The 9,675-nt window shown below is 48.9% G+C and overlaps 1 long non-coding RNA gene across 1 annotated transcript; it reads left to right on the top strand.

The window, feature by feature from the left end:
* Positions 1–1,056: 1,056 nt before the first annotated feature.
* Positions 1,057–7,230, top strand: LOC140002839 (uncharacterized). The gene is made up of 3 exons (XR_011810373.1): positions 1,057–1,454; positions 1,563–2,508; positions 6,769–7,230. It is a non-coding gene; the product is annotated as an uncharacterized lncRNA (long non-coding RNA).
* The last annotated feature ends 2,445 nt before the right edge of the window (positions 7,231–9,675 follow it).

The raw sequence follows: 9,675 nt of genomic DNA, 5'->3' as shown, positions 1-9,675 counted from the left end.
ACTGTCAGGACAGAGCTATAGAGATATCTGCCAATGATGTGAAAGGCAGCAAATCCTGTGCAAGAGCCAGGCACAGCACTTGGCTATCAGTAGTCTCTGAGGATCGGTGCAAGTGTTTGGGGTGAAGTAAATGCAATTTGTTCCACCTGGGAAAGCATTCTCTGGCAGGCTACTGCTCCCTGCACATCATTCACATACTGTAGCACAAGGGATGGGACTGGGGGGATAAAATTGGATTAAGAATTCAAGCTAACATCCACAGCACTGGTTAGCTATCGTGTAACTCAGCTGGCTGGGGCAACCCACCCCTGCCTGTTCCTGTCATGCCCAGAGCAAGCTTTAGAGATAAGATATGCTGAGATCAGGGACCTCCAGAGCAAAATCTCATGCGTCTCTGACACCTGCTTCAGGATTGTCTCTCTCCTCTTCCTCCAGGTGTCACCTGCTGACAGTTTGGTGCTGTTTTCCCCCCCCTGCTGAAACTCAAGTTAGCACCCACATGCTGAAGAGGAGTAACAGACAGTCCCCAGGGGTGCAATAAATGGCTATTATAGATCCAGCAGCACCAGGGAAGAGGTGGGTCCCTGCACCTAAGGGACAGTGACATCCTGAGATCCAGCAACAAGCCCCAGCATGGAAATACAGAATGAGGAATCCGGGCACCTTTGGAAACAGAGGCAGGGACTCTGGGCACCAAAGAGCTGCTCAAGTCCTATCCCTGCATGTCCTGAGGAGCTCACTCCCATGATTCTCAAGCTGATGGTGCTGGCCAAGTCGTGGTGAGAGAGCAGAGGAGTGGATTCCTCAGAAGCTGCGAATGATTCACCACCTTTCTACCTCTGTCCATCCCATTTCTCTAACCAAAATATTTTTTAGATTAAGATCATTTTTCCACAGAACATAAACTCCACCTTCACAGTCCTGTGTTGCACAGTACTCTGTGTTTATTCATTCCCAATCATGTAATTCCATATAATCCATAAGTATCCTGTTTTATAGGTAGAAAAATAAGAAGGGCTCAAGTGCCTTTTAAAATAAGACAGAGGCTGGCATCATTGTTAGGCTTAGATGCCACATGTGCTTAATATTCAGGGATAAGCCAATCACTTGGTTGAGCCAGCTCTTGACCGATTGAGAAAGAGGTGGTGAAAGAGGAGTCTGGGTCCTAGCACTAGCAACACTGCATGTTAGCACACCAATTGGTTGTTATCTGTGTTCCAGCACTTTCCAGACTCATCCTACCCCAGCACTCAGACCTGTTAGCTGGTGTCCCAGGGTCCCTTTGGGGTGGTCTCAGAATATTTCAGAAGTTGTGATTAGATGGGGACTTCCTCAGTGGAGGAACATTGCAGTCCCTTGCTAGTGGTTTGAGTGGTGCCATCGTGACAGGCACTCCCAGAGCTGCTCATGTCAATGTCTCATGTGCAAATGAAGATTGGCTGGGGCAGGACAGAGTAAGTTTGCCTGAATTCTGTCTACGTGTTGTTGTTGTTGTTGTTTTGTTTGTTTGTTGTGTGTGTGTGTTCAGGAAGGCTAATCTTTATATGTAATTCTTTTTACAGACTTGTTATTCCCAAGACACAGCGCAGAGCCAGCAGACTTAAAAAGAAAAAGAGCAGTGACACAATGGATAAACAGAGCAAAACCTCAGAGCTAAGGTGTTCCCAGTGCCAAGCAGAACCAGATGGTTACTCCACGTGTCTTTCCTATGCCACTATTTCTACATCTGCAGTTTGCTCTGCTCCCAGTTGCATGAGGTTTTGAACACATGCTTTACTGTTGCCCCAGACCCTTGACTCTAGAACTGCTACCTCACCAAATTGCCCTCTAAGTGTGGGTTTGGGCAGTTGACTCTCTTCCCCCTCAAGCTAGAACTTTGTACTTGTTTAGTGAGTTGCATCCTATTTACTTCAGTTCACATATCACATTTGCCAAGATCTTATTGGAAATCTAAGCAGAGTGACCTCAAACATGTTTTGCACTCTTCCTAGTTAAGTACAGTCCACAGAAGTAGGAAGCTTGATCTATCTTCTATCACATAAGTCAGTAGGGAAACTGAGCAGCCCTACTGTGGTTTGGGATCCCCGTGCTGTTCCAGCAACCTTTAAGTGTAGGCTCGTAGCACATTTTTCCTAAACCTCAGCAAACCATCTTCATTTAGGTAAAGCTAGAAGGGAAAGAATAGCTGTGACAATGTTGTGTAACTCTACATCAAAAGTCATAGTGAAGAGAGCAACTCTGCTACTTTGCCTTTATCTGTCTTTTGTCAAAGACTCATGGATAAAAAGGCCTGTCCTTATCAGAGAAAGTTAAAGTAATTTCTGTGCCCATATGGGTTCTTGAAGTTTATACCTGAATCCCATGGAAACATGACCCAAACAAAGCATGGAGGAAGCAGAAAGCATTCCAGAACGTGCCAAATGCACACTGTGTGAATGTGTGAATGCATGTGGTGGTCCGTCATCTGCCACAGCTCTCCAGTGCCATAAGGTCCAGACTTTGTGAGAGGTATTTGTAAATTTGACTTTTTGAATGGGACTTCTATCTTGATGCTGTCACAAGACTTAATAGACAAAACGAGGCTTTAAAAAGGTGATCAGAAATAACTGAGAGTAGATAAGGGGCTGCAGAGTCACTTAAGTGCTACTTGTTGAGGATTTCTTTTACACTTGCAACAGATCTCTCCCCCTATTAACACTCAGAACACAATCAACGAGTTAACTTGGGGCATTTTAGTCTCCAAAACTGACATGATCCCACATGTCTGCAGCCCTTTTCTTTATGTGAGGAAATGAATGTGGAAAGGGAAGAGTGTTTTCCAGCTCCATTCTTTAAAGGAGACAGGGTAGACAGGTTCTTCAAAGACCTGGAAAGGCAGCAAAACCAGGCAGGCAGGTAAGGGCTTCATTCCCAGCAAGCAAACCTAAAAATGTTCCCGGACAGAAACGTAGCAGCTTGTAGCACCTCTCTCCTTCAGGACTCTGAATGTCCTTTCCGTGGGCAGTCGTGCACACTGCTGCAGCCTGACACAAGACACAGTGGGGAGGCACTCTGCTTAGGTGGGAACTGTCAGGGATTTTCAGTTATGAATGTGACAAAGCACGAGTACCACCTCCATTTTATAGGCGGTTAAAAAAAAAAAAAAAAAAGCAAAAGAAAAGATGAGAGAAGCCACTTGCCTATGCTGGCTGAGCACAACTTTGGGGTTGCTCTGGCAGGGCTCAGCTGTGCTCTCCTTACTTATAATATTAAGCTTTGGTTTTGGGAGTAGCTGAGGGCTGTGGAGAAGGCCAGCTGCACCCTAGTCATGGGGTTGAAGCCTGGTTAGTGCTGACCAGTTGGAAGCAGATGAGGACTTTGTACCTTGAAACAACAGTCTGTGTTTGGCTGTGAGGAATGATGCCTTTTGTTTATCCTGCTTTACCAAAGAGTTGGTGTGGACAGAGATAATGAAGCATAAATCAAGACACTTCTCTAATCCTCGAAATACCTGTGGGGTCCCACCATGGCTTTGTTAGTGTTGGGTTAATGCAACGTTGGTGGCCAAATGCTGACACTTGCTGGCACATTTCACAACCAAATAATGTTATAATGGTCTAAAGGCCATTTCGGCCCTCATCCTCTGGGTGGGGAAAGGAAGAACATTAAACTCATGGTCTGAATATCTTCTGGGATAAACCAAGATTATTCCTCCTCTAGCCACAACGCTGTATGTGTGTAAATATTCCAGGAAAGGCAACTCTAGGTAATAAAACCACATATTGGGAAACTGTAGCATTCTGGAGAGTTTGTGTCGAGACAGTAGCTTTTCCTACATCTGCTCCCAAGACATAGCTTTTCACTGGGATAAATGGAGAGACAGAGGAAGGGCATGAGGGCTGCCCAGTGGAGGAATATAAAGGCAGGTCTCTGCTCTAGTCCCATTGCCCAAGAGGAAACAAAACATTCACTTTAAAGGAAACTGAAATATAGATGTAGGCAGTTGAGGGTGGCAGACAGGAAGAGGCACACCCCATCTTTGAGGTTTGGGTGTTTGTTTTCTTTGAGTGCTACTTCCAAGCGTAGAGTGAGGAAGAATGGGATGAGGACCCAGCAGGTTCACTCCCTGTCATTCCTGCTCCTCATCCTGGCAGCGTGTATATGTTCTCAGGGCAGCCCACCAGTTTCACTTTATGAGGGTATGTCTGTTCCCCCTGCCAGGAGTCTGTCTCCAGAAGGACCATAGAGACAATGTGGCCCATGCCACCTAAGCTGGGTCAGAAGACCTGCCACTAGTAGGTGGCATTTTCCCGGTCCTTTCTTGGCATTTTCACAGTGCTGGCAGCAGGAGATGGTTGAGAGGATGGTCTTGCCCTAAAGAGACGAGGCAGGAGGTGTGGGCAGGGAGGCATGGAAAGGCTGGAGGAGAAAGGACAGCTGAAATGACCAGGGCAAGGAGAGATGTGCGGAAAATGTCCAGAAAGGAGGCTGCAGGATCAGAGAGGGTGTCACTGCCCAGAACGCAGGCTGGGGAGGGTGGAGAAGGGCGCTCAGCATGCTGGCTCCTTGGCACCTGGCCTGCCATGTCTGGTGTGGGTAGAAAGACACCAGAGAGCACCAGTGCTGAGGAGAGGGTGGCAGCACAAAGGCTGCTGTGTTCCTCTGCTCCCCATCCCCTTCTCCCCCTCCCCTCCCAATTTATTTACCCGAGTTCAAAAGACAGCCTTACAGTCCCGAGGGGCTGGCTGAAGTGGCCAAGGGGTGGGCTGTGAGGTCATCTTTAATGAGGGCAAAAATCCAGTGTCAACAATGCTGCCCATTGTACGGCCCTGTTTAGACAATACCGGCTGGGTTCTTGCTGCTGGCAGCCCGAGGGCTGGGAGCAAAGCTTGTTTGGGGTAACAGGAGGGGAGGAGGATGGGTGGGGGGGGCTGGCACCAAGGCGGGTGGCAAGGGATGGGACAAAGTGCAGAGATAAGCACCCTATCACAGTCATCATCCTGTTATCAGCCTAATTCTCAGTGCTGATAAGATTTCTGCACCAATGGCAGGGAATTCAGCCAACCTAGTCACAGCCTGGAGGCATGGTCCACCACCTGAATTACATCTGCTTTCCCTTCTGACCCTGGCAATCAGACAGTAGCGATTTTTGGGACGTCATCCCCTCCCTCTAACCTCACATCCCCCACTGAGCCACAGCAGGGTGACAAAGCGAGCACCAGCTTCTTTCAGCCCCAGCCTTTCTGCAGGCTGTAGTGGGAAAGCAGCTGGGGCTTTGACCACTGCTTCTCTTCAGGGAGCTACCAAGAGCAGCTGTTAGCTAAAGAGCCCAGCTAACAGACCCTGAACATCGCCATACCTGAAGGGAGAGGACGGAGCAGGGGACCTTCAGGGATCTGTGGGATCCACTGAATTTATGGAGCAGCAGATGGTGTTTTAAGGAGAGGGCAAACTTGACAGAAAGCAAGCAAGTGAGGTGATGCCAGCCCATGTAAACATAAATCTCACTTTTGAGGAATGCCGTGATATTAGACTCCTCAATTCCCTGTTTCTGGAGCCAGGTGAATACACAGTCTTAGCTTTCCATTTCAAAGAAGAAGGCCATTTGCCACCTTTCCTGGCCAAGGAAGAGTAGGTATGTGTAAATACAAGCCAGGGACACCAGATTCTAAAAGGGAGCACATGGGGAGAGAGCAACATTAAACCAGGATGGCAACCCAACGATCCGGGTCTGATTCCTGGTTCTGAGCTCCTGGAGCTGACAATCCTGGCAGACCAGCAGCCACCACCACCTTATCCTCACGCAGGTGTTCACGCTGAACTCTGAGCTAAGTCTTGTCCCAACTCATTCTGTAGCTGGGGGCTGTCACCTCATTTCTTGGCAACACATAACTGCGCACCCACCCCTGTCAATACCTGGGGAACAATTAACCCATGAAACTGATGGCAGCCAGTGGTGAACCACGCTGGTATCCATCCGTCCTGCACAGAAGGCTCGATGCCTTTGAAGGGCAGATTCTGTATGAGGGAAGGGAGGAGGAAGAAAGCAGAACTGATGAAATGACAATAAACCACCCCTGCACTTCTCCTTGGATTAAAGGCCCTGGCATAAATCTCCTACCCCTAGGAAAAAAAAAAAAAAAGAAAAGAAAAAAAAAGCTCCTAAGCTTGCTTCATACTTCTTCAGGAAAACAATGCAAGAGATGCAGAAAATAGTGCTGGGATAATTTTTGCAAACCTTTATTTTTGGCAGAGGAGAAGGGGTATGGGTCAACTTTTCCCCAGTTTTCAGCTTGTTCTCTCTTTCTTTGATTCTCTTCCTTTTTATTTTTTCAACTTCCAGTGATGAAATAGAAAAAAAGAAAAAAAAAAGGGGGGGGTGGGGGGCAGGGAATGCTGTAAAAGAAGATAAACAAACAACATGAAATAAAGCAAAGCCCTTGCATCAAGTTTTGCTGTGTGTGGCTTTTTCAACACATTTGGAGGGGGTAACTGAGGAGATTCACCAAAATTTCCAAGATGTCAACACCAGACAGATTCTTCTTGCAAAATTTACTGCTGTGTGGAAAAGCAATACATTTATATATATTTTTTATTTTTTATTTTTTTGAGGGGAAAGGAGAATGTTTTGACGAAATGTTTTTCTGCATCCTGCCAGTGGCACTGTGGTAGGAAAATCAGGTTGGATAGCGCATCCCATGAGAGAGATGCAACCACTTTCTCATAAGGGCACTGCTCACAGACTGTGACTGGTGGCACTGCTGATGGTTTGTGCTTCTCTTTCCCCAGCCTTGACAACCCACTTTGAGACCTGCTGACAAAAAGTACTCTGCAAGAACTTTTCCCTAGTCCAATGCCTTGACTGGGCCTCCATGGGGAGGACTTCTCAGGAAGGTGGAAGCAGCGTCACGTTAGCACCACGCAGTTTTGAAGAAAGTCTGTGCTGAAGTTCAGGGTCTGTGCTGCCCATGGTACAGCTGCTGCTCCTCACTGCCCAGTGCCCCGGCTCTGGCATTGCATCAACACGTTTATAGAAGACCATGACCTTAGGCAGCAGTCACCAGATGCAGAAGATTTGAATCAGTTTCCTGGGGACAATGACTAAAGCTGAATCTTTCCTGAAGCATTGGTGAACTCCACCAGTGACATGCTTCTACTGAAGGCTCAGCAGGGCAGCTCTACCTCAGAGAGGGGGAAGAGATACAAACCGGTGCAAGAAAAGCCTGGTTTACGCAGTATTGCTGCACGTGTGCTAGAAAAGTCTGTTTTCCCACCTGGGCTGCCCGTCGATCACCCCTTTTGTCTCAAGCCTTGAGCAGCAGAGCTGAGGCAGAACCTGCAGCAGATACCAGCCCGTAGATGGATGGGAGTTCCCTGACCCAGACCCTCCTGCCCCCAGACCCCGCTCCAGGGAGGCAGCGGGGCTGCTCCAGCACAGCAGGTCCCATCAATGAGCCTCGTGTGGCCACTTCTCAGCTCGGTGTGGCAGAGCTGCACATGCACTGGGCAGGGGATGGGGGGCCGCCACCCCTGGCTGGACCCCCAGCCCCATCTCCCTGTCCTCGCCCCCCCCTCCAGGCAGCAGCTCTCCGCCAGGGGGAGCCTGGCCGGCACGGCTCGGCACTGCTCGGCTCGGCACGGCACGGGAGGGCAATCTGCCCCCCAGGGTGTCCGTGCTCCAGCCTCGCCACCGGGATCGGGAGGCAAGGAAAGGATGTGATGGTCACTTCCCGGGATCATCTGGCAAGGATAATTTTGGTGGTTTGTTCAGATAACTTAGCCCTGCCGGCTGGCAGCAGGCAGGCACAGAACTGATTTTAGAGGCAAAGTCTGTTCTCGCTGTTAAATTCCCCTTAGCCATGCTCTGCTTCTGAAGAACGGAACTGGTGGGAAAGAAAAAGGCCCCAGTGGGTCCGGGTATCTGCTAAATCACAACCCTGGAATCCCCAGAAGCCTCCTTTTCATCAACCAGCAGCATTTCCAGTTCTCTCCTTGCTTCGTGGCATTGAGATTATTTTCAGCATGGGGCATGAGGTGTTATATATACTTTTTTAATCAACAACCTTTTAATCGCCACCTTATTATTTTTTATTTCTTCTATATTTATCTCATTGTTTTGTTGTTTATTGTTCTTCTTGTTGTTTTCTTTCCCTTGACGATAGTAGGAGTCTTATTTCCTTAGGGTAGTTTTTATCACTGTTTATGGTTCTTCCAACACTCATATAGAAAGCAGAATCTTTAACTAAAACATCCTTTCTCCCCAGTGTTCAGTAACCATCAGCACTGTTAACCAAACATTTAAGGGAGAGTCTTAAGACATGGTTACAATTCCCTTTCTGACTCATGCCAGCTTTCACTGTCTAGGAGTGTCTTCTTATGTGGGCTCTCTTTTTCGGTCCTGTGTCTGAGGGTAGGCAAACCTCAACTTTCTAATATAAAACTAAACCACGGACCCCTCTCAGACCTCTTCATTCATCACAGTGAAATGAAAAAGGAGAAACACATTTTTCCCCTTTGCCGGACACCTCTAGAACAGAGAACAACTGGCCTACTGTTATTTTTCAGCGTCACTTTTCCCTCCCAGTGATTACAATGCAGCTCACTTTTGACAGCTGCCACTGAATCAGCCCCACTGTGTGTGAGCAGGATCAGCCCGGGGATGGACTCTGCATGGACATGGCTGTCTGTCTGCACCTTGTGTGGCCGGTTCCATGGCTGCAGGATAGCTGCGTGCATAGGACGTGGCTCAGGGGATATGGGCACACTTCAGTATGGCTTTTGACATCTCTGTTCCAGTGTGACTCGTGTGCCACGGGTGGGCAGTGACTGAGCATGGGACACACCATGACTCGGGGAAGGAGCTGAAGCGTGCCCTGGCTGGGGTAATGGCACTAAAGCACCTCAGGCCTTGCTGCTAAACATCTCAGGGAGCCTGGCATGGTGTCCAACTGGTGGGGTTGGGAGAGCTGCCTGCAAGCCTTGCCACCAAGGTTTTATCTGAATTGCCCTCCTCTTCACTTAATGGGGATGGTTTCCCTGGGAAAGAGCCTGGGTTTCCCTCTTACTGGTATTACTGGGGCTGGTGAGAAACTTGTTATGGAAAATAACTGATAGAAACTGAGCGCTTTTTTTTTTTTTTTTTCTTTTTCCTTCCACCCTCCACCAGAAGGGACTGTTTTTGGCAGAAATAGCCAGGATTCATCTTAAAGGTTACAGCCAACGTTTTTCCGACTCTTTGTGCATGTCAGGACAAACACCCATACAAATATACATGCCCATCCAGACACAGAGTTGCGAATGTGCTTTTCTCTGCAAAAACCATACTATATATGTGTGTATATATATATATATGTATATACACATAATGCTCCCCGCAGAGATCCCTACACCGAGGAGCTGTTTTGGGGTGAAGCCCCTTTCCCCACCGCACCCTGCCGCCGGCCGGGGATGGCGGGGGAGCCCTGCGCCCCTCAGGTGCCCCAGCGGAAGGGACTCAAAGGGGGGCGGCTGCAGGCGCTGAGATCCCGGGGGACCCGCAGCATCCCCCGCGTAAGGCCGGGGCCGGGGCGCGCTCCCCGCGGAGCCGTGCGCGGAGCCGTGCAGCAGCGGGCGCGCAGGGTGCGCGCCGCGGGGAGCGAACAGCAGATTGCGGGCAGCCAATGGCGAGGGCAAGCCGAGGTGGCACCAAATTTCCCG

This window comes from Anas platyrhynchos, chromosome 6, assembly GCF_047663525.1.
Source record: "Anas platyrhynchos isolate ZD024472 breed Pekin duck chromosome 6, IASCAAS_PekinDuck_T2T, whole genome shotgun sequence".
NCBI classification, from domain to species: Eukaryota; Metazoa; Chordata; class Aves; order Anseriformes; family Anatidae; genus Anas; species Anas platyrhynchos.
Note: the sequence above shows the minus strand (reverse complement) of the source record. Positions and strands in the feature narration are given on the sequence as shown.